The following is an 18,113-nucleotide window of genomic DNA, read 5'->3' as shown; positions in this document are numbered from 1 at the left end:
AGATACGTGTACAAATGAAAAGGGAACGGGACTTGGATATTTGTTTGGACCTGGCTAACTGGGATAGGCATATGAATATTCTTACAAAGAACTAAGGATCAAAAGGGGTTGAGATTACCTAAAGGATAAGGAAAAGAGGCAGACTAGGTGGGCCAAGTGGTTCTTATCTGCCATCAAATTCTATGTTTCTATTGGGTTCAATTGTTTATTTCAGGCTTCAAAATGTCTAAGGGCATAATTCAGACCTGATCGCAAAAGCAAAACCTTTCTCTTATGGGTAAAACCTTGTGCACTGCAGGTGGGGCAGAAATAACATGTGCAGAGAGAGTTAGATTTGGGTGGGTTATTTTGTTTCTGTGCAGGGTAAATATTGGCTGCTTCATTTCTACACTGCAATTTAGATTTCAATTTGAACACACCCCACCCAAATCTAACTCTCTCTGCACCTGTTACATCTGCCTTACCTGCAGTGCACATGGTTTTGCCCATTAGAGAAAAATTTTGCTGTTGCGATCAGGTCTGAATTAGGCCCTAAGTGTGTTACCCATATTGAACGGTACATGAAACTATATCATCATTTGTATGTGACTCCTTCACAGTCTTGATTGTATTGACATAAGCATGGCCAGGCAGGAGACATCTGGCATATGTACTGGTGCTGCCCAATAATTCGGCCCCTCTGGTTAAAAGTAGAGTATCTCATCTTGAGGGTGACCAGTCTACGGGTGTTTGTTTTCCCTGCCATAGCCCTTTTACATTTATTTCCTGGCTCTATCCTAAGACACTATAGATATATTGTAGGTAATTTCTGCCCAGCATATACCCAGTATCCGAAGCAGGATATGCTTGCTTCATTTGCTTTCATTGTGTCCAAAATTATACATAGTTTCCAAATGAAAACATTAAATTACCCTAATTCCACCACAGCCAACTCCCCTGTGACATACTTGCCTAAACAGCTGGGAGACTTCTGAAATTTGGGTGCCACTCTCGGTCCCCCAGAAAGGTGGGCACGTCTCTGCAGCGGTGCGCTTCCCCCCCCCCCCCCCCTCCTTCCCTGCCACACAGCCCTCTTCATCTGCCTACTTACAAACCACAAGTGGGAAGTTCGAGCGGGCCTAATGATGTGATTCTTCCTATACTGAGTCATTGTAGCCCATGCCATGCTATACGAGGCCTGTAATATTGGCATTGTATTGCAGGGGCATGGCCACAATGATGCAACCACAAGCACCACACCCCCTGTACGTGCTCCTATCCTGAGTCATGCCCCACCCACTATGGTGCATCATGCCCACCCTGCCCCCTGCTTCACCGAGGTGGTTGCCCTCTCCCATAGGGGGCAGCCGGATTGTCGGCAACCCTGCTCTGTGATGAAGTGGTACATCTGGTGCCTGTATTCCTTCTGTTCACAAAAGTGAAATGGGAGATCCTCTATATTTTAATCACCCAATCTGAAACCCCTCTTTCCTTAAGCAAACTGATTTGCTGATTCTGGACTCCTTCACCACTGTTTATTTATTTTGGATGACTGCAAGACTTTTCACAAAGTAGAATGCTCACAGCCCTGCCACTCACTGACAGTCACCTAGTCACCAGCCACTATCTGGCATCGCTCATACTGACGAATGGCCGGCAGTGGCCTTAAATACCCCAGACAACCCCCCCCCATTTCCCAGATTGAAAGGCAAACCACACTCCCTCCTTGTCTTTAAAAGAGAGGCTTTTACAGGTGTTCTTGTTTGGCCAGACATGATGCCAACCTGCTGCAGCAACAGCATTTCAATAGTCATTTAAAACACATTTTACCTTTCAAATGTATAACTTCCCTAGGCTTGCCAACTAAACATCCCTGGCTGCTTTGTAGCACACTGCCCCTTTTGCCACTATATATATTCTCAAATCAAGAATAATTCCTTTTCCGCATGTTCTGTTAATGTGTTATACAATCTTAATATGTTATTTAGGTGATATTATTAACAGCACCTCTTGAAATAAACCCACCAATTACTGTTTTATCCTATACAATATCCCAAATAAACCTATTCAAGAGGGTGCTTTGATAGGCACAAGGGGGTGACTATCCTACATGTAACCACATATGTTAAACTTTTGTAAATGGTACTAATGTCACCTAGATGTGTTAATATAACTTTATATCAAATATGTACTTGACAGTGACACAGGTTTGTATATAATAAAATCTTACAGATGTATTGAGACATATTTTTCATAAAAGGGCACTACGGATGGTGTAATGTTTAGCATTACTGGCTCACAGCACTGAGGTCATGGGTTCAATTCCCACCATGGCCAAACTGTGCAGAGTTTGTATATTCTCCATGTTCTTGCGTGGGTTTCCTCCGGGTACTCCGGTTTCCTCCCACAATCCAAAAATATACTGGTAGGTTAATTGGCTCCCAACAACAATTAACACTAGTGTGAACCTGTAATAGGGAATATAGATTGTAAGCTCCACTGGGGCAGGCACTTATGTGAATTGCCAAATATTCTCTGTAAAGTGCTGCGGAATATGTGCGCGCTATATAAATAACTGGTAATAATAATAATAATAATAATAAAACAGTTTTTAAAAATACATTTACAATCGACTGTTTACATGCACCATTGGCTAAAGATCTGTTATTACTTTGACTGCTTGATGGAAAATGGCACTCTTTGTACTACCCTAAAGTAGGATACAAGCTCGTACTGATTATGGCTTACATTTATGTTGTGGACACAGCCAACATACACCAACGCGTTTCGTTGTTGTCAACTTCATCAGAGGTGGTGCTATAGGGATACAACGTCCAGCTCTTTTTAACAAGGTGTTGGTGAATGCACCATTCAATTTGCAATTGATTTTGAATAGTTTACAGCTTCTGTGTGTGTAGGCCAGCAGGTTTTTTTTTCACCATTTTTTTACAGGATATACAATTAGCCCCCGTTTTTTCCGCCCCAATAATCTTCCAATTTCAGGCAAAACCACCTGCGGAAAACTTGCGGACCTATGTGTTTTCGCATCCGCGATCGAGAGGTAAATGTAAGCTTATCACAAATTTGAATCCCTGATAAGTGCCGGCATCAGGGATAACTGGATAGCCCCTGGGGAGGTAATTAGCCATGGTAAAGGCCCTGTGTATCAGGGGGAGGTGTAGTCTGGTAAAAATGCTTTTGGTTACTAGTTGAGATAGAAATTAACATAAATGTAGTACATTTGTCAAAACCAAGACCTTGCCATAGGCTTCCTTCTGAACAATTTGGGTCATTCCGACCCGATTGCTCGCTGCAGTTTCTCGCAACGCAGCGATCGGGTTGGAACTGCGCATGCCAGCCATTGTTGCCTAGCGATCGCCTCTGAGGCAGAGGAGGTCGCTGGACGGGAGGGGGCTGGACGGCGGCGCGGCCCGGCCAACGCAGGCGTGGCCGGACCGTTTGGTGGGGCAGGCCGTGGCGGCTGCTTGATGTCACACAAAGCCTCTGCGGGCCAGGGAGCGACGAGTAGCTCCTGGCCAGCACGCTAAAGCTGCGCTGGTCAGGAGCTACTCTTGAAGGGCAAAGGCATCGCCGCTGTGCGATGCCTTTGCACTTCTGCGGGTGGGGGGCGGCACTAACATGCGGGGCGGACTAGCCCTGTGCTGGGCGTCCCCCTGCATGTCAGTGTGAATGATCATAGCTGCCCCAATGTTAGCTGCCCAAGGGGAAATGTTGTGACAACTCTTAAGTGTCGATGTATCAAACCTTGGATAGTGATAAAGTGGAGAGAGATAAAGTACCAGCTATCTGCTCCTACTGCCTTGTTACAGACTGTGTTTGAAAAATGATAGTTAGGAGCTCATTGGTTGGTAGTTTATATCTCTCCTCTTTATCAATCTCCAGTGCTTAGTAAATCTGCCGTTTCTTCCTATATTTGAATATTTACAGTGCATCCAGAAAGTATTCACAGCGCTTCACTTTTTACACATTTTGCTATGTTACAGCCTTATTCCAAACTGGAATAAATTAATTTTTTCACTCAAAATTCTACACACAATACCACAATAATGACAACGTGACAAAAAGTGTTTTTGAGATTTTTGCTAATTTATTAAAAATAAAAAACTAAGAAATCACATGTACATAAGTATTCACAGCCTTTGCTCAATACTTTGTTGATGCACCTTTGGCAGCAATTACAGCCTCAAGTTTTTTTTAATATGATGCCACAAACTTGGCACACCTATCTATAGCCAGTTCCGCCCATTTCTCTTTGCAGCACCTCTCAAGCTCCATCAGGTTGGATGGGAAGCATCAGTGCACAGCCATTTTCAGATCTCTCCAGAGATGTTCAATCGGATTCAAGTCTGGGCTCTGGCTGGGCCACTCAAGGACATTCACAGAGTTGTCCTGAAGCCACTCCTTTGATATCTTGGCTGTGTGCTTAGGGTTATTGTCCTGCTGAAAGATGAACCGGCACCCCAGTCTGAGGTCAAGAGCACTCTGAACAGGTTTTCATCCAGGATATCTCTGTACATTGCTGCCGCTGAAAACATCCCCACAGCATGATGCTGCCACCACCATGCTTCACTGTAGGGATGGTATTGGCCTGGTGATGAGCGGTGCCTGGTTTCCTCCAAACATGGTGCCTGGCATTCACGCCAGAGAGTTCAATCTTTGTCTCATCAGATGAGAGAATTTTGTTTCTTATGGTATGAGAGTCCTTCAGGTGCATTTTGGCAACTCCAGGCGCGCTGCCATGTGCTTTTTACTAAGGAGTGGCTTCCGTCTTGCCACTCTACCATACAGGCCTGATTGGTGGATTGCCGCAGATGGTTGTCCTTCTGGAAGGTTCTCCTCACTCCACAGAGGAATGCTGTAGCTCTGACAGAGTGACCATCAGGTTCTTGGTCACCTCCCTGACTAGCGCCCTTCTCCCCTAATTGCTCAGTTTAGACGGCCGGCCAGCTCTAGGAAGAGTCCTGGTGGTTCCGAACTTCTTCCATTTATGGATGATAGAGGCCACTGTGCTCACTGGGACCTTCAAAGCAGCAGATATTTTTCTGTACCCTTCCCCAGATTTGTGCCTCGAGACAATCCTGTCTCGGAGGTCTACAGACAATTCCTTTGACTTCATGCTTGGTTTGGGTTCAGACATGCACTGTCAAGTGTGGGACCTTATATAGACATGTGTGTGCCTTTCCAAATCATGTCCAATCAACTGAATTTACCACAGGTGGACTCCAATTAAGCTGTAGGAACATCTCAAGGATGATCAGTGAAAACAGGATGCACCTGGGCTCAATTTTGAGCTTCATGGCAAAGGCTGTGAATACTTATGTACATGTGATTTCTTAGTTTTTTATTTTTAATACACTTGCAAAAATCAGCATTAAGTGACCCAGCTATTACTTAGGAGAGAGGTCACTTACCGTTGGGTGTCTTCTCCAGTGCAGCTTCCTCACCTCTAGCTGCTGGAAACCACTTCCCCTCACTGAAGAAGTAGGAAATTAGCTCTCTGTCACTTTTGCTGGTTGTCAATTAAGTTTGCTTATTAAAAATATGTATGTTGCAGCTGCACAGGACAGGACTCAGGAAGGAGCTGAGTACACAGAGAGTGCAGTCACTCTCCTCGGCGGGGCTTTTCTTAGTAACAACTACAGTAGCCACATCCTGCTTCATACCTTGTCAAAGTCGAAAAATATTGAAGAACACACAGCATGTATAAACTGCACACACATGCCCACTGCGCGTGCACTTGTTCTGCAGTGCGTGCACATGTACGCTCTTTGCGTATGGTCACTCCCGCGGTCCTGCGCATCGGCGCGTGGTATGGGTATTTACGGCAGAGTTTGTGTACGCATGGAGGGCCATCAGAACACATTACATATTTAATCCAAATAGTGCACAAAGTACACATAGTCTCCTTGCACCACATCAGAAAGTTATAGCTGTTTAAATGGTTACAGAACAAAGGGATTCACCTTTACAGGATAAGAGGGGACAGACTAAGGTTGTAAGGTGGTATTTGGTTTCCAGCTGTAGGGTATTTTAAGGGAAACATTCCAGTGTTGGTCTGCGGAAGATCGCATGTTCCTGCGGATAGTTATGTACAGAAGCAGAATATAGATATAAACTGTATTTACTGTATATTATGTATGCGGCGGGAATCCAGAGGAGACCACCCACAAGAGCAGTTGAGAAAGACATTGCCTACCTTTTCAAATCAACCTATGACCTCTCCTGTACTGTAAAAGTGCATCCCTGTGTCCAATGGACAAAGGGATTACAGTATCCATTGTATTGCTTTGGGAAAACTTGTATAAATAAAGCCTGCTGCAGGCCGGCCAGACAAAGACTCACAACGTTATCTATTTGATTACGGAGGACTGGACCATGAAGCGCACGCGAATATTCTCACGTATGTACATTGACTGTAGCCATTATTCTGTTATATATATTGTCTTGCATTTGTAGTGTATAATTTGTATTGTAAACCCCCTTTCAGAAATAATCCACTGTGGTGTCGGAACCCAGCGGTTAATCACAATTGCTGTCGTGTGCTCATTGCCCTGCTAAGGTTTAAAGTGTATTATTATTATTATTGCATTGCATTGCTGTAGAAGGTTTTAAGTGTATCTCTGGGTGTGTATGTGCTGCGAGTACTTTGTACCGTCAGCGCGGCGTGTGTACGCAAAGTCCGTACACTACGGAACCCTTTTACGCTGATAGCTTAAAAGGTGCGTAGTGTGAATTAAGTATAGTGGCCACAGCGGCTAAAGGTTTAAGGTGTGTTTAAGGTATAGCTTTCATTCCTGTAAAGATAATCAGCTTTATCAACCTATAACAGGTGAAGCAGGAGTTGCTTTTTTCTCTGCGGTAAGCGGTGTATTAGTACATGGAGCTGTTACGTGGACTACAATGTTCTCAGGGTTACCAGGTGGTTCTTGGTTACGCTCCGTAATTACCCTTGCCCAGCAGTCTTTTAGCCTCCTGCGATGCTAGGCTTCACCTTTCGCAGCCACCTTTCCAGGGTGAATTAGATCCACCCCGTACTCAGATGCCCCCACGTCTTATGTAAGGACAAGGTGACTATTGGAGGCTGGGCAAGAGTAAATGCAGTATGGTAAGATGTTCACTGAACACAACCTTGATAACACTGTTCAATGCTAGACAGAGATTTTAACCGAATTAATGTGAGTGCAACAATGCACAGGTTGGAATAATAATTAACACAAACTGTATGTAAATGCAACAATGCACAGGGTGATTTACGCAATGAAACCGTATATAAATGCAACAATGCACGAGGTGGTAACAATAATAAAATAAGTGCAAAAGGCAAGAGTCTGTGTGGAAGTTCCACACAAAACCTGAATTCTAGGCAAGCTGGATTCAACCAGGGAAGCGATCTAGACAGGGTATTTGAATCTCAGGAGTTCACAGGGCTGACCGGTTCTCACATGTAGCAGGGACAATCACCAGCAGATTGGGAGTGACCAGGAAGGGAATTTACATGTGGATGCTCCAATCAACCCCAGGAATCCAGAGAGGACGTGCAACTGGACAGCTAGACACACAGAGGCAAACTACTAATTATGCAGCAGCTGAGGCTGAACACAGGGATACATGCAGGAATATTGCTGCTGGAGTGTAGTAATACAAACACGCCACTAGCGGCTTGTAACAGGAGCCCTTATTATTACTAATCCTAACCTTCAGAATAGCATACATTTCCACCTCTTAGCACATCTAGCTAGCACATCTATGAGTCCACTGCTCTTTATTTCTAACCACTACATCAGTTAGGTGAGCCAGTTCTCCTACTGGCCACCAAAGGTTCACACAGATGTGTCCTCAAACACCTGAGCTCAATATGCTATACTGGCATGAGATACCCGGCGGGACTGAGACGCTGGTAGAGTAGCGTACTGTATTTTTCTTTCAATTTTACATCTTATTCACATCTTGGCTTGAGTAAAGCTGCCGTCGCTGCATCGTAGCACTTCTTACACAGATTCAGACTCACTTGCACACAGATATACACATGTCACACAGTACCATCCAGCAATGTAGTGTTGTCACTCCCAGTTGCTTTATTTATGTAAATAAGATCCCGATTTTAAGTGAGATGGCATGGCCAAGTTTTCGATGATCTGGCGCAGAGAGGGGCTATTTGCTGCAACTTGAGCAACAGTGTATGAGGACACATAGAGTCTGTACTGTATGTCAAAATTGGCAAACTACAGCTTTTTAAGAACCTTTACTTATTTCTTGTAATGGTTACATTATTTTTGGAGACGTTTTACAGGAATTTATGAATGTACTTATCCAACTCATCACTTTACTGCCTTTCAATAATTATTTATTAATAATGATCAATTTCCCAAGGGGGATTTTGTTAATTCTACATAACACCATTTATGGTATATGTGCATATAACTCAGACATTGGTGTGACCTTAAGGTTATCAGTTATAATCTATGGAAAGAATTCCATATCTTACTCCAGGCACCCTAAACTTTCCTCAAGCTGTTACATCAATAAAAAAAAAATCCAAATTATGTTACCTTCTTACAACAGTATTCCTGATTGGCTATCTGTTTTAAGGAAAATGAAATGTATAATATTCTAAGTACATGTATTGCAAAATTCCTCAATATTTATCATGTTAACTTACCATTAGGTGAAAGTGGTTGTAACGGGAAACACTCACATATGCAAAGTTCAGTGATGGCGTCTTCACATAAATGCGTCCCATGCAGACCTGGATATAAGCAAAAATATGCCTGTTTGAGACATTTCTTCTGAACTTAGGGGGTCATTCCGAGTTGATTGCTCGCTGTTTTTAGCAGCCGTGCAAATGCTTAGCTGCCACCCTCTGGGAGTGTATTTTAGCTTATCAGAAGTGCGAACGAGAGGATCGCAGAGCAGCTACAAAAAAAAATTGTGCAGTTTTAGAGTAGCTCCAGACCTACTTAGCGCTTGCGATCTCTTCAGACCATTCAGTTCCGGATTTGACGTCACAAACACGCCCTGCGTTCGGCCAGCCACGCCTGCGTTTTTCTTGGCACGCCTGCATTTTTCCAAACACTCCCTTAAAACGGTCAGTTGACACCCAGAAATGCCCACTTTATGTCAATCACTCTGCGGCAGCCATTGCGACTGAAAAGCTTTGCTAGACCTTGTGTAAAACTACATTGGCCATTGTAAAAGTACGTCGCTCGTGCACACTACGCCACATACGCATGCGCAGAAGTGCCATTTTTTTACTTAATCGCAGCGCAGCAAACATTTTCAGCTAGCAATCAACTCGGAATGACCCCCTTAGTGCAGGTGCAAGTGAAAGCTAATGATGATGATGATGATGATGACTAGTATCAAACCAGGCATACACACAGATGCCTTCACACCTAGAGCTACGTACAACACTGAATATGTGATTCTGTACATTTTTACCTGCACGTTACTTTTTATATAATGCAGAGAGATAAAGTACCAGCCAACCAGCTCCTGACATTTTGTAACGTGATAGTTAGTTGCTGATTGGCTGGTACTTTATCTCCATCCACTTTATCTCTCTCCAAGCCTTAATAAATTGACCTCTATATATTTACTACCCATGAACTCTTGCTATTACACCTCGTTAGTAGCATCATTTCCTATTGTGCTATTTAGACCACACTTATTCCAATTCTTTACCACTTAAATAACATCAATAATATCAACCTTTTCATAATATCCATATGACAGTGAATGTATTAAAATACTATTTTACAATTGATAGCACAATCACAATGCATATAGAAATATCTTTCTCATTCATACATTCTGCAAAATACATGCCCAACATAATCTGACACACAGCACATATAATATAAAATAGCTCAAGCTAGATAATACAATACCAGTTTCTGATATATATATATATATATATATATATATATATATATATATATATACTGGGCAAATTGTCTGGCACTCCCCCGTGGGCTATCCGAGCAAAGCTCCTGCTCCGGTGCCTTCCCTCCCAGACTAGGCAGTCTGGGTGTATGTAATTTGCAAAGAACGAGGCGGCACTCAGGAGTCTATGGTGAACAGGTGAACTCTGTCAGATGGAACTTTATCGACGTTTCGGGGTGCAAGCCCCCGTCTTCAGGACACACAGTGCTTGCACCCCGAAACGTTGATAAAGTTCCATTTGACAGAGTTCACCTGTTCACCATAGACTCCTGAGTGCCGCCTCATTCTTTGCAAATTATATACACACACACACACACACACACACACACACACACACACACACACACACACACACACACATATACTGTAGTATCATCCCATATATAGCAGTCCCATCATTGTGGGAAGAAACTTTTTGCTAATTACCTAGGTTTGCGACACGATCTGAGGACCAGACTTTTCAATCCTGTGTGTACGTGTGGGATTAAGTCATTACACACAAGTGGACAAACTGGCATAGGAGGCCTGTGGATTGGTGATGTCACTGCACTGGCACCTAAATGTATTTTTGAGAAGCCCATGATGATGCAATTGCCGTGGTGCATGTACAGTAGAGTGGTTGAGGGGACAAGAGCAGCCTAATCCTTTCCAATAATGCATTAATAAACCAAGAGAATGAAGATAGGAATATTTGCATAGAACAGGATTATAAATAAGCATAATGTATAAATCAGTCCTTATAAAAACAATGGCATTAAAAGGATTCAAATGGAACTGGAAATTAGCGACTTTTGCCATCTCTAGTAGTATGATGTTGAAACTGATCTCAATGGACTTTTTCACATGTTAACACGTAACCTAATTACTATTTTAGTTAAAAAAAACAAACAAACAAACAAACAAACCCAGAAACAAAGAATGTCATATTATAAGTGACATCACCCATTATATCTTTTTTTTATTTTATTTACTTATATATACAATTTGCTTTTGTAGGGAAAGGAGTACAGTTTTACCCAGTGCATGCGAATGGTACACTAACCCACACTGGAACCCTCCACCAAAACATTTTGTTGGACCAAGGCACAAGATATCTCGCAGCAGATCACTACACCAGGTATCACAGATGCTAAAACTGTTTTAATAATGTTATTATTCTTGTTATGCTGTAAAAAAATGATATTTGTTATATATACATATATATCTGATCATGATCTCATAAATAACACGCATTCCAATTTACTAAAATCCATAACTTTCTAAAGCTTGGCATTACTTAAGTTTACCTCCTTTGTATTTAGTCAGGCGTAAGGAAAAAGATAAAATAAAAAGGAAGCCTCAGCAGGCTATTAAGCATAAACCATGAACTCAACATGTTTGGAAAACAACTGCATGGGTTGAGGAATCCTTCATTACATTTTTGTCAAGCTGATGTGTAGACTAGGATCTTGGAAAAAACACATGAGCCCTTTGTTCAATCCAGTTGGGTAGTGGTGTGGCAGACATTGGATTGCTAGATACAAGCAGATCTTGGATTTAATGCCTGTCTGAACATCACTTTCGTACGACATGTTCCATTTGCCCCATCTGCAGTGCAACATAGTTTTGCCCAATTGCTAACTTTTTTGGTTTGCTAACAACTCTGAATAACCCCAACTATCAGCAAATCAGCTTTATTACCAACCCACAAGGCTAGGAAAGCTCTAGAGTGACTCCATCAACATGATATATATGTGCTCGTGCAGAAAAGCATTGTTTGAATGCCCTAATTCTGCATTATATGCATACTTACCGACAATCTGGCTGCCCCCTCCGGGAGGAGGCAGCCAGGTCAGAGCAGCAGGGGCGTGGCAATGATGGAGGATGATGTTTAGGGGCGGGATTGGGGGCGTGGTTGCATGATCACGTCATTGTGGCCCCACCCCCTGTCTAGCAATGCCGATAATATTGGCATTGCAAGGCAGGGGGTGGGGCTGGGATGAAGCAAATCACTTCATCTGACCCCCAGAGTGCCCACTTTGAACTGCGCCACCAGGGGTTTGCTAGGGGATGTGGCGGGATTGCAGGCGGTGGGTACTCGGCTGGGAGACTTGCCCACTTTTTCGGGGGGACGGGAGCGCCACACGATTTTCGGGAGCCTCTCGGCCATTCCGGGAGAGTAAGCAAGTATGATTATATGTAAACATAAAATTAGTGGCAGATAAGACTTAGTAGTTTCATCTGGGTTGCTCTTTTCTGTTCTTAATATTCAAATACAGACTGTGTCTGAAACGTTATAGGTATTTTTGCCTCTAGCATTTTTGTTGGGCTGTGATTCAGTCTATGATATACCCTATGAAATGATTGTCTCTTAAATTTTCTCTTAAACTAATATCCTTCAATTTAAGGGCTACTCCTCTTGGTCTATTCTAATGACCCCCCCCCCCCTTCCCCTACCCCCCCCCCCCCCCCACACACACACACACACACACACACACACACACACACACACACACACACACACACACTCTCTTCACCTTATTGAAGTTCCTGATATATTTGAAAGCTTCTATTTTATTGTATAAAAACAAAACATCTTGCTGATTCCATGCCCCACATACTCACTGTATTATGCAGGCAAGTGGGAGCAACCTACCAATAGGTAGATTTACTTATTAAAATGAGACGTTTGAGTCAGATCTACTACACATTTTTTTCTGTGTTCAGGTTAGGCAAATTTTGGATTGTTAGCCAGTATATCAGGACAATAACACTACAAAATATACATAAATATTTTGATGAAAATCACATTATATAAAGGATTACGAAAAGGCCATTTCTGCTTAAATAAATACAGACTGAAAATACTCTAAATGCAGTGGTAATCACTACTAAATAATCCCACGACTGTACTTCACAAATTGTATGACAATCCCTAGTTTTTTTTATCATAGTTCAATTAACATTATAAAGCCACAAACAGCAAAACTAATCCAAAAGTACTTTATCCGCTGTAAAGCACAGCTTTGCACACATAAACCTCAGTACACGAAAAGGCGGATACACCATCATCTAGAGATCTCTGAATTTGAAAACTGAACTGCACTGTGTAGAAAATGTTCCCATAATCTCAACATTGGCATATACTATTTGCTCTGATTACATCAACTGCCATTGCTGGGTTCTCTGTATCAGAAATAAGAAAATAACTACTGAAATACAGCCGATCTGGAAGGTTTTTTTTCTACAGTTGAATTTATGAACAGTGTTATAATTATGACCAGTGGTGCAAGTAGAAATATTTTCTAAGTGGTACTGAGTGCCGAAAAATGGGCGTGGTCATGTGTTGTGAGGGGCGTGGCCATATTTCACTAGTGGGAGTGGCTACATGACACTAGTGGCTTGGCCACACAACACAGACCCTTTTTTTGGACTCTGGGGGCAAGGCTAGAAATATATAGTAATGCCTCCAGTATAATAAATACATATAGTAATGCCCCCAATTTGATAACAATATATAGTAATGCCTCCAGGATGCTTTGTGATGCATTATAATTGTGGTAATGGCGGTCAGGGGTGCAAAGTGTGTGGCAGGTGGTACTGCGTACCCGCTGCCAAATTCTTAAGGGTACTCTGTACCCGAGCGTACCCGCATACTTGCACCACTGATTATGAGGGAAAAAGCATAATAAACAACTCTGTATGGCATGTGAATACATTAAGAACCCAAAGACAGACAATTATTAAATGTAGATTAATATGACAAAGAGAGCCACAGTATTTATTGTATACAAAGGATAACACATTGACATACAGAAATCCAGTTGGATACGAACAGGAATAGAAACATTTTTTTTTATCTGTGTGTTATTTGTAGCCTGGGTAAAGGTTAGACTGTTGACAGTTTCTCTTTAACAGACTGACCCCCAGTAACTAACAATTTCAACATAATCTTAGGATTTTTTAAGCAGTCGGGCCATTTACACACACAAAAGAAAAAAAAATGGTAAAAAATTTAATTTCTTCAATATTCATTTTCTGTGTCCCACAAATTAGGTCATAGATGGGTCAACGTTAATCATAAATAGAATTTTGGTCTCTACAATATTAAGTAGAGTGAATATTATGTACAGTTAAGATTATTCTAAAGAAGAAACTGTTGATAAGGGATGCAATTTAATGTTTGATTTTCCCACATTGCCAATGGGAGTTTCACAATTTATCACTAGGTGGTGTTACTATTAGTGGTTGACCACATGTATTCACATGCAAGAGAAATCAGTGTCTGTAGCTGAAAACTTAAGGTAAACATCACTATAACTAGCTTGTAGAACTACAACTGGCAGATTCTTATAGGGTTCTTAACCCGACTGGTCGTGATTATTTGTTTTATTCTGCTCCCCATTAAGTATATTCGCGGCTAGACTAGACTAGGACTTGGTTAAAGCAAGGGCACAATTACGGAAAATCCTTAATGTGTTCAACTCTCCATTAGAAAGTGTAATACTAAATATTATGAGTGGGGTAACAAACCGGGTCTTCTACTAGCCCGGCCGGGCGTTACATGCCCAGCGGACGTCCTCGTTTATTAGTAGTCTGAAGGATGGGAAAGGTTCTCTATGACACAAATATTGCATCCTGTGTCAGACACTATTATTCAACTTTCCCACCCTTTCACTCTCTGATAGAGAAGCTTTGGAAAAACCTTTTACCTTGACAGAAGTAGAACAAGCAGTGGGCGTTAGACCCTGGGAGGCCAAATGGATCAAATTCAAGACTTTGGTAGTATTGTCCTTAGCCTCACATCCAGGAACGAAGCCCACCTGGTCATTATGAATCAAGTAAGGAAGAACCAAATTTAATCTGTTTACCATTAGTTTCGCAAACAATTTGATATTAACATTCAGCAGGGATATGGGTCTGTTGCTGGAACACACCAAGGGATCTTTTCCTTGTTTGGGAATCACCATTATGTGGGCCTCTAGGGATTGACAAGTAAAGTGGGTGTCTGCAGAGACAGAGTTGAACACTTGAAGAAACCTGGGGGCTAGTAAAGTTTTTAATGTTTTGTAATAAACAGCAGTAAAGCCGCCGGGCCCCATACTCTTCCCTGAAAGGGTAGATGCCACTATAGGTGGTCATTCCGAGTTGTTCGCTCGGTAAATTTCTTCGCATCGCAGCGATTTTCCGCTTATTGCGCATGCGCAATGGTCGCACTGCGACTGCGCCAAGTAAATTTGCTATGCAGTTAGGTATTTTACTCACGGCATTACGAGGTTTTTTCTTCGTTCTGGTGATCGTAATGTGATTGACAGGAAGTGGGTGTTTCTGGGCAGAAACTGGCCGTTTTATGGGAGTGTGTGAAAAAACGCTACCGTTTCTGGGAAAAACGCGGGAGTGGCTGGAGAAACGGAGGAGTGTCTGGGCGAACGCTGGGTGTGTTTGTGACGTCAAACCAGGAACGACAAGCACTGAACTGATCGCACTGGCAGAGTAAGTCTCGAGCTACTCAGAAACTGCACAGAGAAGTCTTTTCGCAATATTGCGAATCTTTTGTTCGCAATTTTGATAAGCTAAGATTCACTCCCAGTAGGCGGCGGCTTAGCGTGTGCAAAGCTGCTAAAAGCAGCTTGCGAGCGAACAACTCGGAATGAGGGCCATAGTACTTTCCACAGATGCCTAAAAGGCTTTCGATAGGGTTGGTTGGCGTTACGAGGTCTGTGTTGGAGCACATTGAATTGGGTCCGCAAGCACTTCATAAGATTCTGGCACTTTATCACATGCCTACTGTGCGGGTTTGTGTCAACGGTCTGCTCTCCGACCCCTTCAGCATAAGCAATGGGACCAGACAGGAATGCCCTTTGTCCCCTTTGATCTTTGTCCCCTGCATAGAAGCCCTGGCCAGAGCTATTAGAGCAAACAAGCAAATTATTGGTTTAAAGGTGGGTGACATGGAATACAAATTAGCTATGTTCGCTGATGACCTTTTAGCTATAATCTCTTAGCCCACATCCTCCCTGCCCCACCTGATGCATGAATTTAGATGTCTTTGGTTGCCTCTCCAACTTCAAAGTAAATATGTCTAAATCATGTGCATTGAATACTTCGGCCTCTTTCACTATGGTAGCCACCTTGAAAAATTCCTTCCCCTTTACATGGAAATCTTCACACATAACTTATTTGGGTGGTCAGTTACCTTGTGACTTATCCCAGCTGTTTTCCCTGATCTTTCAACCCCTTGTCAAACTACTAAGGACTGACCTTAGCGGATGGCATCTAAAACTACTTTTCTGGCTAGAGTGGGTGAACATCATAAAAATTAATACCTTACCTAAACTTCTGTACACTCTCTAGAGTCTAGAGAGACACTGCCTATACTTGTTGCAGATTCCTGGTTCCGGTCCATACAACTCCCAATTCAACAATTTGTATGGTCTCACAAGAGACCACGACTCAAACGATCCATATTGACGAGGCCTGTACATTGTGGAAGTCTCCAACTCTCAGACGTAAAAATGTATTATCATGCGATCTTATTGAATAGGATCTTGCACTGGACCAGATGTTGGGAGACCAAAAAATGGGTAGAGTTGGAGGGTGTCTACATGGAGCAATATCCTGAAATTTTTCCCTGGCTCCCTGCCCCACCTAAACCTCCTTTTCCCCTTCTAACCATCTCTCTCACCCTTTCCACGTGGAAGAGTCTACGTCGCCGATCTTACGTCTCTTCAGACTTTGGCCCCCCGGCATCCTTCCTAGGAAATGTAGAATTCCTACAGGTCCTTGCCTTATCACACTTTTCTGGGTGGGCGATAGGGGGACTCTTCAGGGTTGGTCAATTGGTATCATCCTCAGGTGTGAAACTTTTTACTGCCTCAAAATGACTTCTGGAAATACTTGCAGGACAGACATTATTTAACCTCAGGTACCAGAATCCCAATGGCGTCTCGTGAATTATCAGCTTTTGAAAGACTTTGTGTCAGCCCCTGTGACCCCCGGCACACTGTGTCTACCCTATATAAACTTGTACAAAACACTGACTCCTTAACCCTCCCTCCCTCGACCTCTGCTTGGGGAAAAGACCTGGGGATTTCATTGTCTGATAAAGATTGGGAGATTATATTTCTTATGATTTACAGAAGCTTGGTGTGTGTTCAAGTGAGAGAGACCAAGGTTAAAGATCTCCTACAAGCTATGTACACTTCAGTCATCCCCAAACTGCTGGAGATGTTGAAATGCGATGGGGACCCTATTACATATTTGATGGGAATGTCCACTCATTTGCATTTTTTGGGATGATGTTATAGCGACTTCTTCTGTTATACTTGATATGGCAATTCCTACTACTCCTGCTGTCTGGCTATTGAACTATTCTTCTTCTACCTTGTCTAACTCACCATCTGAGCAATGCTGCCTGTGCCTCCATACCTATTTTGTGGAGATCTCCCCTCCCACCCTCATGCAAAACCTGGTTTACTAGGATGGACTCTTTCCAAACTATGGAAGAGATCCTCTTGACCTCTGTTGATAAATTATCTGAGTTTAGTTCCCCAGGACAGACTAGAAGGCCTCAAGGGCCTATAAAGATTATGTCGCTAAACCAAATGGCTAAGTCAATGCCCGCTAGACTGCTTGCTGGGCTTACCCTGTTTATGGCTTTGTGTGAACTGAGTTGATCTTCTCTTTTTCTTACATTTCCTTTCTGCTCTTTCTCCCTTAGTTAAACCCCCCTACACCCCTCCCCCATTCTTAATAACTATTATGTTTGGAATACCCTTTGTTTAATGTGACCCTATGACCTCATACTGTGCAAAGCAATCTAGACTGGACTTTTTTTCTTTCTTTCACTATATGATCTGTTTACTGTTTTCTGGTTGTGTTGTCTCTCGCTGTGTCAAGTGTCTATACCTATGTGCTGATGCTTTTATTCCACACTGTTATGTGTTTGCATGTTTCTCAATAAAAAACAGATTATAAAAAAACACTAGCTTGTAATGTTAGTTACTAAACATGAATAAGTTTCCTTCAGCTGTGTAAGATGTACAATTTTTAGATACTATAAGGTTAATGAGGCTTCTAGACATCTAACCAATACCTCATTGTCTATTGATTAAAAAAAATGGCTTATCTTAAAAATGGTAACTAATGTTACATATGCATTTAGACATTTTTTGTGCTTTTATATATATTTT

At 42.4% G+C, this 18,113-nt stretch overlaps 1 protein-coding gene across 2 annotated transcripts in view; it reads left to right on the top strand.

Annotated features, from left to right (window-relative positions):
- Nucleotides 1-18,113, top strand: part of TJP2 (tight junction protein 2) — a 215,271-nt gene that overhangs the window by 61,376 nt on the left and 135,782 nt on the right. The window contains exon 2 of one of the 2 annotated variants that reach the window (XM_063913914.1): nt 10,939-11,059. The exons of the other annotated variant lie outside the window; for it this stretch is intronic. The gene's annotated coding sequence lies outside the window, so the exon portion shown is untranslated. The remainder of the gene's footprint in view (nt 1-10,938; nt 11,060-18,113) is intronic. 2 annotated transcript variants of the gene reach the window in all.

Source organism: Pseudophryne corroboree, chromosome 1 (genome assembly GCF_028390025.1).
Source record: "Pseudophryne corroboree isolate aPseCor3 chromosome 1, aPseCor3.hap2, whole genome shotgun sequence".
Lineage (NCBI taxonomy): Eukaryota > Metazoa > Chordata > Amphibia > Anura > Myobatrachidae > Pseudophryne > Pseudophryne corroboree.
The sequence above is the reverse complement of the archived record's forward strand: the minus strand, read 5'-3'. Positions and strand labels throughout refer to the sequence as shown.